This window comes from Monodon monoceros, unplaced genomic scaffold, assembly GCF_005190385.1.
Source record: "Monodon monoceros isolate NGI ecotype Baffin Bay Population unplaced genomic scaffold, NGI_Narwhal_1 Super_Scaffold_19, whole genome shotgun sequence".
Taxonomy (NCBI): Eukaryota; Metazoa; Chordata; class Mammalia; order Artiodactyla; family Monodontidae; genus Monodon; species Monodon monoceros.
Genome location: NW_021703775.1, coordinates 83,186,014 through 83,203,345, shown reverse-complemented (window position 1 = coordinate 83,203,345; position 17,332 = coordinate 83,186,014).

The window sequence follows — 17,332 nt, the reverse complement described above, 5'->3', positions numbered from 1 at the left end:
ATTTAAAAGTGTTACCATGTATTATTTAAGTGTATTTTTTCATTATAAAACGTATATTCATCAAGTCTACTCTAGGCCAGACACTCTTCCAGGAGTAGAAAATACAGTGGTATTTAAATGAAAAGTGTTCCTATTCTTCTGAAGCTTTTATTCTAGTGAGGAAGATAAACAACACAGAATCTTTCTCTAAATAAGTACTTTCTGATATTGGTAATTGCTAGGAAGAAACTATAGCACGGCAAGGATAAAGGCCAGTATTTTAGGTAGAAGTGAAACATTTGAGCTGAAACATGAGCAAATGAAGGTTTTGGAGAAGAGCAGCCAGCTAGAAAACATAGTGAGGGTAAAGATCTTGAGTGTAACAGGAGGGAGAAGTATTGAAGATTACAAGCAAGAACAGTATGCCTTGAGTGTGGTGAAAAAGGAAAGAGAGAGGATACTTGGAACCAAGGATGGATATGTGAGCAAAAGGAAGATCATAAAGGTCCTGTGGAACATAGTAAATTAGATCTAATTAGACCAAAGCACCCTCTGGTTAAAACATTGCTTAAAAAATTCTCATATACCAATATGAGAATTCTCCTATACCAATATATGAGAATTTTTTTAGCAATATTTTAACAGGAGGGTGCTTTGGTCTAATTCATCTTTTTAAACGGTCATTTCCTGTAGGTGAGGATGGGGGAAGTGGAACCCTTGTGCACTGCTGGTAGGAATGTAAACCGGTGCAGCCACCATGAAAAATAGTAGGACGTTTTCTCAAAAGCTTAGAAATGGCATGACCATATGATCCAGCAATTCCACTTCTGGGTGTGTACCTGAAAGAACTGAATGCGAGGTGTCGAGGAGATATTTGTGTCTTCACGTTCGTAGCAGCATTATTCACAATAGCCCAAAGGTGAAACAAACCAAGTGCCCAACAACAGGTAAGTAAACAAAATATGGTAGATACATATAATGGAATATTATTCATCCTTAAAAAGAAAGGAACCTCTGACACAAACTGCAACAGATGAACCTTAAGGACACTCTGCTAAGTGAAATAAGCCAGTCACAAAACAAAACAAAACAAAACAAAAAAACGTTGTGTTTCCACTTATATGAGGTCCCTAGAGCAGTCAAATTCATAGAGGCAGAAAGCAGACAGGGGCTGGGGGGAGGGGTAAATGAAGACTTGTTTAATGGGTACAGAGTTTCAGTCTGGGATGGTGAAAAAGTTCTGAGAATATTTAGACTATGGTGATGGTTGCGCAACAATAAGAATGTAGTTAGCCCTACTGCACTGTATACTTAAAAATGGTTAAGATGGTAAATTTTATGTTATATGTATTTTACCACAATTAGAAATTTTTTAAAACTGAAAAAAGTGAAAGATTATTTTCTGTTTCTTGTTTGTTTGTTTGTTTTAGCACAGATTGCAAGAAGGAAAACATAAAAGCATGGAGACCTGGTAGGAAGGAATGTGTATTTCATCTCTAGCCCAGATATGATATAAGCCTGGGTTAGTATGTCACTAGTTGCCTTGACTAGACAGCAAATGCAGACAAAGGTTATAGACAGCCCATCCTAGGTGGTTCATGGTAAAGGCACGCAGAGAATTGTAGGAATGTTTGTGTACGTGATGGGAGGCATCTTAGCACTACACCACAAGTGCTGATGGGAGTATCCATTAGAATGAAGAATACTGATGCTTCAGAAAAAAAGGGTTGAATAAAGAAGCAAAGTCTCTCATTAGGCATTTGGGAATCCGATTGAGTAAACATTTGGAGGAGTTGCCCTTAAATATCAGGGATGAAAGGTCATTTATGGTAAAATCCAGGGTAAAAAATGGAGAAGGCAGGGTATGGGGGCCAATGCCATAGGTCAGTAGTTTGGATTTCAGAAAGACGATATTGTTCTCGTGAATGATTTCTGCTTCATCAATGGAATAAGAAGTAAGGTTATTATTTGGGAGTAAAGAAGGGGACAGCTTATTGTTGAAGGTTAGATTAAAAAGTAGAAGTATGATATTGCTGTCTTGGTGAGTGAGGAAGCAAATGGATTAGGAAAATGCAATAGGATGATATAGCAGGCCTTAGAATCCATTTGGGATTTATGAGAAATGTACATAATCTCCTTCACTCATCATAGCATTCTTACAAGATAGATATTATTTTACTCAAATTTATAAGTGCAAAGCATGAGGCCAAGAGGGTAGGGTAAGCAGTAAATTCCATGTCTTTCCACGTTCTTTCCATTTTGTCAAGGTTGCATCTCAAGGTGCATTACTTAGGTTCTACCATGTGCCAAGCATCTGACTTTTCTCAATTTTACTTTGTCATAACAACATCCTTGCCTCAGATAAAAGAGAGCTTCAAAGAAAAGTCTGGGCAACTTCTCAAGGTCATAAGAGGCAGAGGAAGTTTCAAATTATTCTGGCTCCAAAGCCCACTTTTTCCCATCCACACTCATGCCCTCTACACAGAGAGAGACATTTCAGGAAAGGCAGAGAGACCTGCAGAGGGATAACCCAAGGCCCATGTCCTTCATTCTCCAAGATCACAAAGAAGTGTTATTGCACCGTATGTATTTAAGACTATGGAAAACATAAACTTTGGAAAGTTTATAGATTAAGATTCTAGGGATGGTTAGGTTTTAACTCTTTGTTGAGAAATAAAATAATCTGAGGCCCAAAGTCAAGCAAAATCAAAACTACTGCCAGGTTTCCAAAGTTCCAGGTCCATACTGTCTCTTCTTGGAGTTACTGGTAGAATGCATTTTATTTAAACAAACTGTACTCTTTGGAAATGTCAATTTTAATATGTTAAGTCTAATGTTTTGTGTGGTGCTTTCCCAGAGAAAAGGCAAGGTGCCCAAGTATACCTAAGGGTCAGTGGATTTCTGTAGTAGAAGTCAGAGTAGCTGGCTTCACTCCTGTTGGGTCTGATGTTTGAGTGTAACCTTGAACACACCTTGCTGCTCAGCATGGCTTACATCACCAACTCACGTCTCCTGAGCACTTTCCAATCACCATACCTTGTCACAGTCTGACATGTAAAGAGCTAAAGATTTCATCTCAAAAAAAATATTTCATAATTCTTCCCTGGCGTAGCTTTTCCCATCACTGGATCTGAAATTAAATTGATTTACCATTTGTAAGCATAGCACCAAATGCAGCGTGATAGATCTGATTATATTTTTTAAAGCCGTCTATATGTCAAGACTACCATAAGCAAAGTTAAATAGCAAGGGGTGAAAAAAAACTACAAAGTACACGTCGAAAAAAAACAGTTTTACATGTATATATGAAAACAGAAGTACAATTATATAAATATAGTTAAAGCATATAAAAATAATTCACAATGAGAAATACAAATGATCAACAGATATAAACATTGTTCATCTGACAAGAGGAAAAATGCAATGAGGTATAATTGGTATCTAGCTAATTAGGAAAGAATAATGTTAAAATAAATATAAATAAATCATTATTGTTAGTAATTAAAAGTGCTAAGGATTTGTGAGTGTGAACAAACTCTCTATGTATTCACTGTAGGTAAAACTTTTGTGGAAGCTAACTTCAATTTATACATAAAAGCATTAAAGATGTTCATACCTTTTAGACAACAACTTTACTTCCAGAAATGTACCCCAGAGAAGTAATTAGCTGAGGGGGCAAAATCAGACATATAAACAGCTGTCTTGTAGACATGCTATCACAACTGGTACCATGGGGATCTTGGAATAGATAACATGGATGCTCTGAGTCCATTTCTGTAAGTCACTCAGAGACTCAGTATAGTGTTCCTTACATTTATTTAGTCAACATTTATTTATCTAAACGTAGAACACCCGTCTATAGGACCTGATAGAAATTATAAGACATATAATGACCAATTTATTAATTATTTAACTTTTAAGACTTCTCTGCTCGTTGAGTTAGTCCTTAAGATTTATGAAAAGTGTATGGAGATGTAAATTCCAAACTTAGAAATCCATCAGATTAAGGGAGCCACATCCAGAAAATGAGATGATGTATATAAAATCTCTAGCATAGTGCCTGCCACACAGTGGGTACTCAATACACAATAGTTACTATACTACAATAAAATTATACCAATGCTATTGTTATTATCAAAGATTCATGTCAGGTTTCCTCAAATGGTCCTTTGTTTCTTCTCTCCTTCCATACATTTTTCTCTATTCCTGCCTTGTTTCTTTCATCCTTTTGCCTTTCTATTTTTCCTTTCTTCCAACATTTTTGAGCATCTAATTGGAGCCATGCATTTCATTAGGCACTGGTGTAAATAAAAAACAAAACACTATGTTCTCCCTCAAATAACTGATAGCATAGTTGATGTACCCACCCTTGAAAGAAGCAATATTAGACATGCCAAACAAAAGTCTTTGGCAGCTGAAGGAAGGGTGTGGCTAATTCTACAAGGAAGAACTTTTTTAGACATTTTGTTTGAAATGGATTTTGAAGACCAAATAGGTCCAGAAGGCAGAGTAGCTTTTTCATGCCTGTGACATAAATTTGCACTTGAAAGTACAGGAGCCATTTTGGGAACCACAGGGAAGGTATGAAGGGCAGGAGACCTGTGGGAAGAGCTTTAGGTGAAAAGAGTGAAAATATGTCAGCATAAGTTTGGGAAAGACTTCAGAAAAGACAGTAAGTAGTTTGTATTTGATCCTATATAGATGGTTTCAAGAACGGTGGTGGGATCAAAACTGTTTGTAAGACTAGCATGCTGCAAGGTAAGGATCAACTAACTCATACTTGATTCAATACGTAACTTTGAGGGGAGCAGCTTTCATGGGCAGAGAGCGTGCCCGTATTTTTCAGTGCCAGTGTCATGCACTTCCTAAAGCAGAAAGAGAAGTGTTGCCAGTGCTTATTCCTCCTGTGATCCCTTCTTTCCTCTGGAACCCAAAAGTTCAGTGATAGTCCAGCTCCTTCATTGTTTATTCAACAAGCATCATATTATGCTAAGTGGAGCCAGAAGCCAGAGACACAAGGATAACACAGTGTAGGTTTCCTCCTTCAAAAATGTTACAGGTTAATAGGACAGAAATAGTTTAACTGCCTAGCACTGCGGTGTGATACATGATACAATAGACTTATGTCTGGTAGAGAGAAAAAGGAGAAGGAAATTAACTATTCTTGGAAGAAAGCTTTCTCATATTAAGGAAATGCTTACCATGAGTTTTAAGGGATAAAATAGGACTTTACAAGGAAGTTGAAGGGGAAAAATGCCCTCCAAACCCATTTTGTGTGTGTGTGATGCTGTTTTTATTTTCATGATGCTTTGACTTCACCGGGCACAAAGAGAGGATTTCTCTCTTCTCTGGTTCCCGTGGAAATAGTACTGTGGCTGCCATATGCAATTTCTGTTAGGTATGTTGACTTACGCCTGCATTTCATGTGTGCAATCTTATTATATTGTTAGACTAGCTCTTTGAAGTAAGCAAACCATTCTGAATTTTGTAAACAAGAAAATTAAATCCCAGGAAATGTAAGCTTGTAGTTATCACAACAGTAATTGGTAAGGCAGAAACAAAATCCTGTTCATTCTGTTATCAAAACATATGCTATACACATTACTAGTATTCCATTTATGCCTCTGTGTTAACAACATCTTGTTGAACTATGATGGCATGCCTCTATGTGACACAGGGGCTCTGCCTATTTTATTTTGTATCCCAAGTATAGGACACAGTGCTTGGACCTAGTAGGTCTCCCAAAATATTTGAGGAATGAACATATAATCCCCTAAAAATATCCTTTGGGACTTACCTAGTTCTACCAGATATGAAGATCTTTTTTGTTGTTTTATATGCTTTGCCTTCTGAACTAAATAATTTGCCTCTTGAGGGCAGAGCTTCTGTCTCAGTTCTCTGTAAGCACCCACAACACCTAACATAGAGCCTTGTCTGATGTAGGAGACCCCGATAGAGTGCTTTTAAGTGAATTACCCATTTCTGATAGATTTTGGAGTAGACTTCAGTCCTTATGCTTAGTTTTATAAAACAATGCCTCATTATCCCATTTGGTAGGCTGTGGCTCTACCACTATTCTAAATGAAATTGAAATCACTACCGCATTCTCTTCCCCAGGACTGTCTCAGCTCTGGGACTTTAAAATACCTCTCAACCTTTGTGGCAAACATGACCCATTTGGGGACATTCTTTTCTCTAAGGAAATCAATATAAAACTCAACTTTCACTTGAGCAAATGCTTAGCTCTCAACTGGTTTCATTATTATAAGAAATGTTAGCAAATTATAATTAGGGGAAAAATTAGGGGGCCAAAAAAAGGAAAAGAACTGCCTTGACAAACCCTGAATGCAATTCTAATCTATGCTATGCTATTATTACTTTTTAATCCAAATTTAACATATGTTGGAAGTAAAATTAGAAAATCTGTTTCTGCACTATTTAAAACTCCAAATTCCTGCCCACTGTTTTGACTTTGAGATATCAGTACCTTTGGTAAGATTGAAACATCATTCTCTAAGGAGAGATTAGGCATTTTTATGCAGCTATTAGACTGCTGTCTAATGGTCCTGGATTTGATGGAGTTCACGTTCAGGTTTACCTGTATGACGCTGAGAACAAGGAGCTTCCCCACCTGCTTGTGTCCATTCGTGATCACTGTCTCCTGAATGATGCCAGTGATTACAGCTTTTATGAGAATATGGACTGCAAAGTGACTGCCATATGCCCCTTTATTGAAATGGTCCGTTCTTGTGGGAATACCAGTAAATAGTGAGGTGGTCCAAAATCCAATCAACCAGCAAAGAATTATTGGCAACCTAGTTTCCCTAAAGTGTAAACCTTCCATATCCAAATGACTAGTAAACAAGCCCCAAACCTTGGATTCCTACTAATTTCACCACTATGAATTTTTATTGATCACTACAGATCTTAAGTATTTCTCAAATCCATTCTTTTCCCTTCTTTCCCATGTCATTGTTTTAACTCAGGCTCTCCATAACTTTCTCCTGACAAATTTGTATTGCCTTTTATCTGGGCATTGGGGAATGCAAAGTTGATAGAAGCAGAGAAAGTCGTAGTTTGTAGAACTTGATGGCATGTGGTTTTTACCAGCTGAAAGGAGACTTTTAACTTCAGCTATAAGATTTAATATAATTTCACATTTTTCACTTCCCTCCTCTGTCAAAGGAGAATACATATTCTCTGCTCTGTGGCTCACAGAGACCTCTCCCTCCCTCCCCATGGGAAGAGTGTTCTCATTGTCCCGTTCACATGGGCTCAGTCACATGATTTGCTTTGGCTAATGAAACACTTGCAAAAGTGACATGGGCCTGTCCAAGCAGAAGCTTGAGAGCCAAGTCACAGTGTGACTGTGGCATTTCCCCTCTGCCAGGAGATCGCCACATCCCAGATTGGAGCTGCTCCTTCAGACTGGGTCCTGGAATGAAGAAATGACAGAGCAGTAGCTGACCTCAGCCAATATATAACACGAGCAAAAAATAAACCTTTGTGGGTTCAACCACTGAGATTTGAGGGTTATTCAACATTACATTACAAAACCTCATTAATACAATGAATGTTTCATTTTGTTGGCTATTTAATTCCTCATAAAAAAGTGTTTTTGTAGCAGTTGATATTACTTCAGGATAAATTGTCATTGTATTTATGAAATAGATCTCTTCTGTAGAACATCTGATGAATATTGATTAAATGAGATAATATATGGATAATATATGGAAGGCAAAGTGCTGAACACAGACTAGATGATTTACAAATGTGGGTGTCCCTGCCTATTTCTGTTCTTTATTAATTTAAAATGACTCAGCTGTGTTTGTTTAATGTCTTAGCTTATTCCAAACAATGACGTTTTCCAAAAGTCTTTTCCCTTAAAAAATAACTTTTTAAAAAGCAAAAATGTTTATGCTGCTGGGACTTTTCTTCCCCATTGACTTGAGAGGATCAACACACCATGCTCTCTGGTGGCTCAGTTAACAATTAACCCTCACAGAAAGGGCAGCCAACCTTCGTCCTGTAATTGTTCTGTAATTCTGGTTTGGAAAAGGCTCTTTCATCAGCAGAAAGCACTTGTTCAACCTCTATTAAGTGTTAGGCTCAGGAACAATAAAAACGTATAATTCAGAGATGGGGCTGGGGAAGCGTATGCAGCAACTCAGGAGGTGAAGTGGCATTTGGGACCAGCAAACGAGTGGGACAACCATGCAGACTTTCCAGGGTGGGGACTGAGAAGGAGATTGCTTACGGTCAGGACCTTAGACAGACTCCAGAGCCAGGTGGGATCTGACTCATTCCACAGCAGGCTCAGTCTGGACCTTACAGCAAAGCAAAAGGGAAGAAACAGCACCAAGAATGATTGAGGGAGGGAATGTGACTAGAATTACAGAAGGAAAGGGGGGAAAAGAGGTGTGGAAATAAGAAGAAAAAGGACATTTACTGAGCACCTACTGCATGATGCTAGGACTTACATTTCTTTCCTAATTTAATCTTTAAAGCAGGTCTTTCAAAGTAGGAATTATCAAGCCCACTCTAAAGATAAGGAAATGGAGGCTTATAACTTGCTCAGTTCCTCATAGCTGGTAAGTGCCATGGCTGTGGGTTACTGTTTTGCCTCTTCCTCTTTGCCAGTGGTCTGGGCAATTGATACTAGACCTCTTAATTTATACTGCATTATGTAGTATACCTTATCACCACGGTTGGCCGCTTGAGGTTAAAATGGAAACATTACAAAACTGTAGCTACAGAATTCCCACACTCTTTGCTCCTTCCCATGCTCACATGTACTATACCCTCTGTTCAGAACACTCTTCTACCCTCTTGCCACCCAACCTGCCCCATGTGTCATCCCCTTCCCCACCCACCCCCGCAAGCGTCTCCAGCCTGTCTTCTCCACCAAGTAAAGACCAGCAGAGTACCTTCCTGCAACTGCCCCATCATGAGTCGACAAGCCCCCTTATCCCTCTACACTCATATATTAAAATCACTGTTTTGATATCTGTCTCCTTTCTCCCCATCCCCAACCACAAAAATAAGTTTTCTAGGTTGAGGGGCTTTTTCTTTTCTTTCTTATTTTTTTTTTTTTAACATCATTATTGGAGTATAATTGCTTTACAATGGTGTGTTAGTTTCTGCTGTAAAACAAAGTGAATCAGCTATACATACACATATATACCCATATCTCCTCCCTCTTGCATCTTCCTCCCACCCTCCCTATCCCACCCCTCTAGGTGGACACAAAGCATCGGGCTGATCTCCCTGTGCTATGCGGCTGCTTCCCACTAGCTATCGATTTTACATTTGGTAGCATATCTATATCCATGCCACTCTCTCACTTCATCCCAGCTTATCTTTCCCCCTCCCTGTGTCCTCAAGTCCATTCTCTATGTCTATGTCTTTATTCCTGTCCTGCCCCTAGGTTCTTCAGAACTATTTTTTTCTTTTTTAAGGTTCCATATATATGTGTTAGCGTACGGTATTTGTTTTTCTCTTTCTGACTTACTTCACTCTGTATGACACACTCTAGGTCCATCCACCTCACTACAAATAACTCAATTTTGTTTCTTTTTATGGCTCAGTAATATTCCATTATATATATGTACCACATCTTCTTTGTCCATTCTTCTGTTGATGGACACTTAGGTTGTTTCCATGTCCTGGCTGCTGTAAATAGTGCTGCAATGAACATTGTGGTAAATAACTCTTTTTGCATTGTGGTTTTATCAGGGTATATGCCCAGTAGTGCAAATGCTGGGTCATATGTTAGTTCTATTTTTAGTTTTTTAAGGAGCTTCCATACTGTTCTCCACAGTGGCTGTATCAATTTATATCCCCACCAACAGTGCAAGAGGGTTCCCTTTTCTCCACACCCTCTCCAGCATTTATTGTTTGTAGATTTTTTGATGATGGCCATTCTGACTGGTGTGAGGTGATACCTCATTGAAGTTTTGATTTGCATTTCTCTAATGATTAGTCATGTTGAGCATCCTTTCATGTGTTTGTTGGCAATCTGTATATCTTCTTTGGAGAAATGTCTATTTATGTCTTCTGCATATTTTTGGATTGGGTTATTGTTTTGGTACTGAGCTGCATGAGCTGCTTGTAAATTTTTGAGATTAATCCTTTGTCAGTTGCTTCCTTTGCAAATATTTTCTCTCATTCTGAGGGTTGCCTTTTCATCTTGTTTATGGTTTCCTTTGCTGTGCAAAAGTCTTATAAGTTTCATTAGGTCCCATTTGTTTATTTTTGTTTTTATTTTCATTTCTCTAGGAGGTGGGTCAAAAAGGATCTTGCTGTGATTTATGTCACAGAGTGTTCTGCCTCTGTTTTCCTCTAAGAGTTTTATAGTACCTGGCCTTACATTTAGGTCTTTAATCCATTTTGAGCTTATTTTTGTGTATGGTGTTAGGAAGTATTCTAATTTCATTATTTTACATGTAGCTGTCCAACTTTCCCAGCACCACTTATTGAAGAGCCTGTCTTTTCTCCATTGTATATTCTTGCCTCCTTTATCAAAGGTAAGGTGACCATATCTGAATGGGCTTATCTTTGGGCTTTCTATCCTGATACATTGATCTATATTTCTGTTTTTGTGCCAGTACCATACTCTCTTGATTACTGTAGCTTTATAGTATAGTCTGAAGTTAGGGAGCCTGATTCCTCCAGATCTGTTTTTCTTTCTCAAGATTGCTTTGGCTATTCGGGGTCTTTTGTGTTTCCATACAGATTGTGAATTTTTTTCTTCTAGTTCTGTGAAAAATGCCACTGGTAGTTTGATAGGGATTGCACTGAATCTGTAGATTGCTTTGGGTCGTATAGTCATTTTCACAATGTTGATTCTTCCAATCCAAGAACGTGGTATATCTCTCCATCTGTTTGTATCATCTTTAATTCCTTTCCTCAGTGTCTTACAGTTCTCTCCATACAGGTCTTTTGTCTCCTTAGGTAGGTTTATTCCTAGGTATTTTATTATTTTTGTTGCAATGGTAAATGGGAGTGTTTCCTCAATTTCTCTTTCAGATTTTTCATCATTAGTGTATAGAAATGCAAGAGATTTCTGTGCATTGATTTTGTATCCTGCTACATTGCCAAATTCATTGATTAGCTCTAGTAGTTTTCTGGTAGCACCTTTAGGATTCTCTATGTATAGTATCATGTCATCTGCAAACAGGGACAGTTTTACATCTTCTTTTCCAATTTGGAAAGGAAGGAAAAAGGAAAGTAAAACTTTCCATTTATTTCTTTTTCTTCTCTGATTGCTGTGGCTAAAACTTCTGATTCTATGTTGAATAATAGTGCTGAGAGTGGGCAACCTTGTCTTGTGTATGATTTTAGTGGAAATGGTTTCCGTTTTCCAAAATTGAGAATGATGTTCACTGTGGGTTTGTCATATATGACTGTAATTATGTTGAGGTAAGTTCCTTCTATGCCTGCTCTCTGGAGGGTTTTTATCATAAATGGGTGATGAATTTTGTCAAAAACTTTTTCTGCATCTATTGAGATGATCATATGTTTTTTCTCCTTCAGTTTGTTAATCTGGTTTATTACATTGATTGATATGCATTTATTGAAGAATCCTTGCCTTCCTGGGATAAACCCCACTTGATCATGGTGTATGATCCTTTTAATGTGCTGTTGGGTTATGTTTGCTAGTATTTTGTTGAGGATATTTGCATCTATGTTCATCAATGATATTGGCCTGTAGTTTTCTTTTTTTGTGACATTGTTGTCTGGTTTTGGTACCAGGGTGATGGTGACCTCTTAGAATGAGTTTGGGAGTTTTCCTCACTCTGCTATATTTTGGAAGAGTTTGAGAAGGATAGGTGCTAGCTCTTCTCTAAGTGTTTGATGGAATTTGCCTGTGAACAATCTGGTCCTGGGCTTTTGTTTGTTGGCAGATTTCTAATCACAGTTTCAGTTTCAGTGCTTGTGAATAGTCTGTTTATATTTTCTATTTATTCCTGGTTCAGTTTTGGAAGGTTGTGGTTTTCTAAGGATTTCTCCATTTCTTCCAGGTTGTCCATTTTATTGGCATAGAGTTGCTTGTAGTAATCTCTCATGATCCTTTGTATTTATGCAGTGTCAGTTATTCTCCTTTTTCATTTCTAATTCTATTGATTTGAGTTTTCTTCCTTTTTCTCTTGATGAGTCTGGCTAATAGTTTATCAATTTTGTTTATCTTCTCAAAGAACAAGCTTTTAGTTTTATTGATCTTTGCTATTGTTTCCTTCATTTCTTTTTCATTTATTTCTGATCTGATCTTTATGACTTCTTTCCTTCTGCTAACTTTGGGGTTTTTTTGTTCTTCTTCCTCTAATTGCTTTAGGTGTAAGGTTAGTTTGTTTATTTGAGATGTTTCTTGTTTCTTGAGGTAGGATTGTATTGTTCTAAACTTTCCTCTTAGAACTGCTTTTGCTGCATCCGATAGGTTTTGGGTCATCGTGTTTTCATTGTCATTTGTTTGTAGGTATTTTTTGATTTCCTTTTTGATTTCTTCAGTGATCTCTTGGTTATTTAGTAGTGTATTGTTTAGCCTCCATGTGTTTGTGTTTTTCACAGATATTTCCCTGTAATTGATGTCTAGTGTCATAGCATTATGGTTGGAAAAGATACTTGATACGATTTCAATTTTCTTAAATTTACCAAGGCTTGATTTGTGCCCCAAGTTATGATCTATCCTGGAGAATGTTCCATGAGCACTTGAGAAGAAAGTGTATTCTGTTGTTTTTGGAGGGAATGTCCTATAAATATCAATTAAGTCCATCTTGTTTAATGTGTCAATTAAAGCTTGTGTTTCCTTATTTATTTTCATTTTGGATGATCTGTCCATTGATGAAAGTGGGGTGTTAAAGTCCCCTGCTATGATTGTGTTACTGTTGATTTCCCCTTTTATGGCTGCTAGCATTTGCCTTACGTATTGAGGTGCTCCTATGTTGGGTGCATAAATATTTACAATTGTTATATGTTATTCTTGGACTGATCCCTTGATCATTATGTAGTGTCTTTCTTTGTCTCTTGTAATAGTCTTTATTTTAAAGTCTATTTTGTCTGATATGAGAATTGCCAGTCCAACTTTCTTTTGTTTTCCATTTGTATGGAATATGTTTTTCTTTCCCCTCACCTTCAGTCTGTATGTGTCCCTAGGCCTGAGGGGGGTCTCTTGTAGACAGCATATATAAGGATCTTGTTTTTGTATCTATTCAGCCAGTCTGTGTCTTTTGGTTATATCATTTAATCCATTTATATTCAAGGTAATTGTCAATATGTATGTTCCTATTACCATTTTTTAAATTATTTTCGGTTTGTTTTGGTAGGTCTTTCCCTTCTATTTTTTTCCTGCCTAGAGAACTTCCTTTAGCATTTGTTGTAAAGCTGGTTTGTTAGTGCTGAATTCTCTTAGCTTTTGCTTGTCTTTAAAGGTTTTAATTTCTCCTTCAAATCTGAATGAAATCCTTGCTGGGTAGAGTAATCTTGGTTGCAGTTTCTTCCCTTTCATCACTTTAAATATGTCCTGCCACTCCCTTTTGGCTTTCAGAGATTCTGATGAAAGATCAGGTATTAACCTTATGGGGATTCCCTTGCTGCTTTTAATTTTTTTTTCTTTTTGTTTAATTTTTGATAGTTTGATTAATATGTTTCTTGATGTCTTTCTGCTTGGATTTACCCTGCATGGGACTCTCTGTGCTTCCTGTACTTTATTGACTATTTCCTTTCCGATATTAGGGAAGTTTTCAACAATAATCTCTTCAAATATTTTCTCAGTCCCTTTCTTTTTTTCTTCTTCTTCTGTGACCCCTACCATTTGAATGTTGGTACAGTTAATGTTGTCCAGAGGTCTCTGAGACTGTCCTCAATTTTTTTTTCATTCTTTTTCTTTATTCTGCTCTGGGGTAGTTATTTCTAATATTTCATCTTCAAGGTCACTTATCCTTTCTTCTGCCTCAGTTATTCTGCTGTTGATTCCTTCTAGAGAATCTTTAATTTCATTTATTTTGTTGATCATCAGTGTTTGTTTGCTCTTTAGTTTTTCTAGGTCCTTATTAAACATTTGTTGTATTTTCTCCATTCTATTTCCAAGATTTTGGATCATCTCTACTATCATTATTCTGAATTCTTTTTCAGGTAGACTGCTTATTTCCTCTTTGTTTGTTAGGTCTGGTGGGTTTTTATCTTGCTCCTTCATCTGCTGTGTGTTTTTTCTGTCTTCTCATTTTGCTTAACTTATTACGTTTGGTGTCTCCTTTTTGCAGGCTGCAAGTGCATAGTTCCTGTTGTTTTTGGTGTCTGCTCCCACTGGCTAAGGTTGGTTCAGTGGGCTGTGTAGGCTTCCTGGTGGAGGGGACTGTTGCCTGTGTTCTGGTAGGTGAGGCTGGATCTTGTCTTTCTGGTGGGCAGGACCGCATCCAGTGGTGTGTTTGTGGTGTCTGTGACCTTATTATGATTTTAGGCAGCCTCTCTGCTAATGGATGTGTTCCTGTTTTGCTAGTTGTTTGGCATGGGGCATCCAGCACTGTAGCTTGCTGGTCATTGAGTGGAGCTGGGCCTTAGTGTTGAGAAGGAGATCTCTGGGAGAGCTTTCGCCATTTGATATTACTTGGAGCTGGGAAGTCTCTGGTGGAACAATGTCCTGAACTTGGCTCTCCCACCCCAGAGGCTCATGCCTGACACCTGTCCGGAGCACCAAGACCCTATCAGCCACACTGCTCAGAAGAAAAGGGAGAAAAAAAGAAAGAAAGGAAGCAAGAAAGAAAGAAAGAAGGAAGGAAAGAAGGAAAAAATAAAAGTTATTAAAATAAAAAAATTATTAAAAATAAAAATTAGATAAGTAATAAAAAAAGAAAGAAAGAAAGAAGAGAGCAATCACACCAAAAAACAAATCCACCAATTATAACAATTGCTAAAAAGTGTACTAAAAAAAAAAAAAAAAAAAAGACAGATAAAACCCTAGGACAAATTGTAAAAGCAAAGCTATACAGACAAAATCACCCAAAGAAGCATACACATACACACTCACAAAAAGAGAAAAAGAAAAAAAAAAAATATATATATATATATATTTAAAAAAAAGGAAGAGAGCAACCAAATCAATAAACAAATCTACCAATGATAATAAGCTCTAAATGCTAAGCAAAGATAAGCATAAAACCAGAAACAAATTAGATGCAGAAAGCAAACCCCAAGTGTACAGCTGTACCCAAAGTCCACCACCTCAATTTTGGGATGATTCGTTGTGTATTCAGGTATTCCACAGATGCAGGTACATCAAGTTGATTGTGGAGATTTAATACGCTGTTCCTGAGGCTGCTGGGAGAGATTTCCCTTTCTCTTCTTTGTTTGCACAGCTCCTGGTGTTCAGCTTTGGATTTGGACCTGCCTCTGTGTGTAGGTCGCCTGAGGGCGTCTGTTCCCACCCAGACAGGAGGGGGTTAAAGGAGCAGCTGATTCGGGGTCTCTGGCTCACTCAGGCCAGGGGGAGGGAGGGGCATGGAATCTGGGGCGGGCCTGCGGCAGCAGAGGCTGGCATGACGTTGCGCCAGCCTGAGGTGCGCCGTGCATTCTCCTGGGGAAGTTGTTCCTGGATCATGGGAGCCTGGCAGTGGCAGGCTGCACAGGCTCCCAGGAGGGGAGGTGTGGACAGTGACCTGGGCTTGCGCACAGGCTTCTTGGTGGTGGCAGCAGCAGCCTTAGCATCTCATGGCCGTCTCTGGGATCTGCGCTGATAGCCGCAGTACCCGCCCATCTCTGTAGCTCCTTTAGGCGGTGCTCTGAATCCCCACTCCTTGTGCACCCTGAAACAAGGGTCTCTTGCCTCTTAGTCAGTTCCAGACTTCTTTCTGTACTCCCTCCCGGCTAGCTGTGGCACACTAGCCCCCTTCAGGCTGTGTTCACACAGCCAACCCCAGTCCTCTCCTTGGGATCTGACCTCTGAAACCCGAGCCTCAGCTCCCAACCCTCACCTGCCCTGGCAGGTGAGTAGACAAGCCTCTTGGGCTGGTGAGTGCTGGTCAGCACCGATCCTCTGTGTGGGAATCTCTCCACTTTGCCCTCTGCACCCCTGTTGCTGTGCTCTCCTCCGTGGCTCCAAAGTTTCCCCCCGGCCCAGCCCCCATCTCCACCAGTGAAGGGGCTTCCTAGCGTGTGGAAACTTTTCCTCCTTCACAGCTCCCTCCCAGAGGTGCAGGTCCTGTCCCTATTCTTTTGTCTCTGTTTTTTATTTTTTCTTTTGCCCTACCCAGGTACGTGGTGAGTTTCTTGCGTTTTGGGAAGCCTGAGGTCTTCTGCCAGCATTCAGTAGGTATTCTTTAGGAGTTGTTCCACATGTAGATGTATTTCTGATATATTTGTGGGGAGGAAAGTGATCTCCACGTCTTACTCCTCTGTCATCTTGAAGGTCCCTGAGGAGCTTTTTCTTCATGGATTTATTTGTACATTGTTCTTTTAGCAAGCATTCATTGAGAGCCTGCCCTCTGCCATGTGGTGTGCCTGGTGTTTGGGACACACTGATAAATAGGAATGAAATGGCCTCTGTCCTCACCAGGCTTACTCCATGGGGCATTACCGACGAGAGTCTGGGCAGAGTGACAGGGTTCATGGCCAAGTTAGCAGACAGAGTGCGTCCCTGAGGACCCGAGTACAGCCCCTCCCTTAGACAGAGTTGTTAGGAAACTATCCACCAGGAAGAGACATCCAAACTGATATCTCAGAGGTGAGAGGAAGGTGATAAAGTAGAGGGAGAGGAAGCAAAAGTCCAGTCGCAGCCCCAGCACACACTGTAATGACGGCATTCAAACTAAGGGGAAGGACTCTTTGAAAGCTCCTTGCCATCTTAGATAGTATATTCTTGTTACTTGCCATAGAATGGGTTAAAAAAATCAGTATTTGTAAGCCAGCAGCACATGCTTTCGTATACTTTGAGTGAGAATTCAGCATATCTTTTAAAATGAATCCTATGTATGTTCTGATTTATTATCTGCCTTTGCATGTTTATCTTATCTCACTTTCTGAAATCTCCTTTCTAGCTGGAAAGTACAGCTGATGGCAGAAGGTGTGTTTATACCTCAGTGACAGAGAAAGGAAAGTGAGGCAAGTGCCTTGAATCAGATAGTTGGGGGTTTTACTGTGTTCTCAGAGCCACTTTTAATAAACCTTCCTGATACTCGGTAAAAGGATGTGGTCTCCATCAAAAGCCCTTTTCGGTAACCAAATCAACAAGAGGAGAAAAACACACCTACACAGTCCCAGGTGCAGCCTAATGCAGGGCACCCTGAGAGGTGCAGGCTGGCTCTTCCTCCCGGTTTACGAGGGGCTCGCGTGGACCAGCAGCTCAAAGCTCTCCGCATGCAGT